This window comes from Corapipo altera, unplaced genomic scaffold (genome assembly GCF_003945725.1).
Source record: "Corapipo altera isolate COAL_440 unplaced genomic scaffold, ASM394572v1 178, whole genome shotgun sequence".
NCBI classification, from domain to species: Eukaryota; Metazoa; Chordata; class Aves; order Passeriformes; family Pipridae; genus Corapipo; species Corapipo altera.
The window spans coordinates 59,490-62,761 of record NW_020884983.1 but is presented as its reverse complement, the minus strand read 5'-3'; the positions used below and the strand labels follow the sequence as shown (position 1 = coordinate 62,761).

Genomic DNA, 3,272 nt, shown 5'->3' with positions numbered 1-3,272 from the left:
CCCTGGGGCCCCCAACACAAGAAAGACCTGTTGGAACAGAGTCCAGAGGAGGCCTCGGAGCTGCTCCAAGGGCTGGAGCCCCTCTGCTCTGGAGCCAGGCTGGGAGAGCTGGGAATGTTCACCTGGAGAAGAGAAGGCTCCAGGGAGAGCTGAGAGCCCCTTGCAGGGCCTAAAGGGGCTCCAGGAGAGCTGGAGAGGGACTGGGGACAAGGGATGGAGGGACAGGACACAGGGAATGGCTTCCCAGTGCCAGAGGGCAGGATTAGACGGGATATTGGGAAGGAATTCCTGGCTGGGAGGATGGGGAGGCCCAGGTTACCCAGAGAACTTGTGGCTGCCCCTGGATTCCTGGAAGTGTCCAAGGCCCGGTTGGACAGGGCTTTTAGCAACCTGGGCTAGTGGAAGGTGTCCCTGCCCATGGCAGGAGGTGGCACTGGATGGTCTTTAAGTGCCTTTCCAACCCAAACCATTCCATGATTCTAATCCTGAGCTGGGCCTGATTCCAAGGCCCTCTGGCCTGACTGGGCCATCCAGTGGCCCATCCAATCCCAATTCCCGTGTCCCAGGCTGTGCCGTACCGGCCACGCGTTTTCTGTGGGTTCTCTTGGAGAACAGCAGCCGTTAAAAAGCAGACTGAGAGGTGGGAGTGAAGTGCAAAGCTCTGTGGTGCCCCTGTTCATTTATTGTCTGGGCATGTTTCTCTCAGGTGTTTGAAGTCCTGAGGGCTGCTGAGCTCACACCTTTCCATCTGATCTGCTCCCGGTTTGATCCGTTGGCCTCCAGCCGCCTCCTGAGCAGTCTGGGTGATTCATCAGCTTCCTTTTTGCTCACAGAATACGAATTTTGGTGCTGTTTCCCAGCTCAGTTGTGTTGTGTGAATGCACATGAACTCCACGGCCCTGGATCTTCCTACATTTTCAGTTCTCACCCTTCAGTGCCGTGCCAGTAAAAATAACTGTGGCACCTCGTGCCTGGGGACTTGTTTGAGCTGCTCTCTCCCTGCAGCACCAGATTAGTTCTTTGCTCTCCTGTCCTGTACTTCCTCTGTGGTTTGCTGCACCTCAACTTTGCAAATTAGGCACCAAATTTATTTTTATTTTAATTTTTTTTTCCTGGCTCTGTGCAGCCAGGTTGTGTTTTGTCTGGAAAAATCCATCTCACATTGGGTTGAGATGTGGGAGGGGGAATGGAGCTAGGGAATTGGATTTTGGGGCTATCTCAAACCATGACAAAGTCCCAGCTTTTAAAACCAGCTTTAAGGAGCAGTAGACATTTACCCTGACCGACCCTTCTGGTTTTGGAAATTCATTTAGCATTTTCAAAGAAAACGAGACCGTTCTGATGCTTTCCAAGGGTAAGAGTTCACTGTAGGATTTATGGACCAAGCTCAGCACTCTGAAGGCAGAGATCAATTGTACTAAATTTGAAATCAGCTGTAGCCAGTGGCCTGTTTTCCCAGAGTGCAGGAAGCTTTGCAGAGGTCAAACCAAACAGAGAGTGGTGTGACCTTTTGGTCCCACCTTGAAGAATGACCGGGAGGGTGAAGGACCTTTTGATATTTAAGTTTTCTTATTAGTTTTGGTCAATATGTATTGGAGTGGTTTTGCCCTGATCTCAGAGGAGGCCCCAGGCCTGGTTTGTCATCAATCTGTGTTACACTCCCAGACTTGGCTTTGATGTTCCCCTCTGAAGGTGGATGATCATGTGGGTGTTTATTTGCATTAGGAATTGTACAAGTGATGGATTGTCCAGATCCCTCAGAGTAGCTGCCTTTTGTTGTCAATTCCTGTTGGGAAAGGTGCATTTTCCAGCATAGCTACAAGAGGTGTTGCCACTGTAAGACTGAATTATAAAGTAGAACCAATTTGGGCTGCCAAGGGGGAAGTTCCTTCTTAAAGGTTTGCTCTTCATTCCTTCCCCTGCTCCCAAATGTGGGTGTAGTTGATCATCTTCCTTGCAAGGGCAGGAGTGGGAATGTCTTGTGAGATTCCTCCTGGCCCCAGGATTGTTTTGCTGACCTAATTTGGCTCCTGTCACTGCAGTCCATGATAATGGTGTGCCAGGTCAGTGAAACACTTTAAATTAATGTATTGAACAGGGATTCAGTCTGAAGTGAACTCAGTGTGTGCTTTAGGTTCTCTCTGCTTCTATGACTCTCTTAGATGAGGTTTTCTGTTGGCTGAGGGTTTTCCCACATGACTCTTTTCAGAAGGACATTTTGGAGTGCAGGATTGAAATCTCAGTGTCTCCTGCTTCCAGACAGAGGTTGTTTAATGGAACTATTTTTACTTATAAGTGTCCACATTTTGATCCATCAGTGTGTTTTACATGTTGGTTTTTTTTTTTAAGCTTCCTTTTGGTGAACAAGGTAGGAGAATGTGCAGCTGAAGTGGGATTTGTGGAGAGCTTTAAAGGCTCATTATTTAAAAATAAATTGAAGGGCTTTTTCTGAGAGTCTCTCTTCATGTGTAATTCAGTGAGAGTTCAGCCTGAGAAAAGGTTGGACCCCAAGTATTCATAACTTATCACAAAAATAAGAGTGGTGTGAAGGCAACGTGTGAAGCTGTGCTGCTAATTGCTTCCACATTTTAATATGGATTGTTGAGCTACATTAAGCAGGAAAAGAGAGGTTACACTGACCTTACCAGAGGAGAACCTGAAAGCAGGGAATGCAGGCTGGGGGTGTGAAAAGAGGAGAGAAGAAAAAACCTTAATGTTGCCTGAATGGGGTGAAATTATTTATAATAGAGACTTTTGCCACTTAGAGAGGAGGCTCCAAACCAAACTGAAGGGCAAACACCAGAGGGTTTCTCCAGGTGATGTGATGGCCTTGATAAATAAAGGAAATGTTGATTTGAACTGCCTCTTAAATGTTCTGATGAAACATTTTCTGTCTCTCTTCCAAAAAAACCCAGTTTGGTGATGCCCAGAGTATCAGGGAGATGGTTGTACTTCCAACTAGTTGTGTTTTGAGGAGTGGCCACCAAAGCTGAAGAAAGCAGGAGATGTGCCAGAACATTTTAATGGGCAGATGGGAAACATTTGGAGCAGGAAAATTAGCAGGGGGGCTTATTTGCTTTCACTGAAAATCGGGTTCCTGCTGGCTGCCAAAATCCCAAATTGATTTTTTGGAAAGCTGCACGTCAGGTTTTTTGGTCCTGGGGAAGAAAGGTGGGTGTTTGGTCATGTTGTGGTGCTTCAGTTAAATTCTCACTTTGGTGAGAATCTCAAAATATTCCCTGATTTTAGATCACCTCCTCTCCAAATATTCC

The 3,272-nt window shown here is 46.9% G+C and overlaps 1 protein-coding gene across 1 annotated transcript in view; it reads left to right on the top strand.

Moving 5' to 3' along the window:
• Positions 1 to 3,272, top strand: part of LOC113958015 (exocyst complex component 4-like) — a 52,949-nt gene that overhangs the window by 22,555 nt on the left and 27,122 nt on the right. The window lies entirely within an intron of this gene.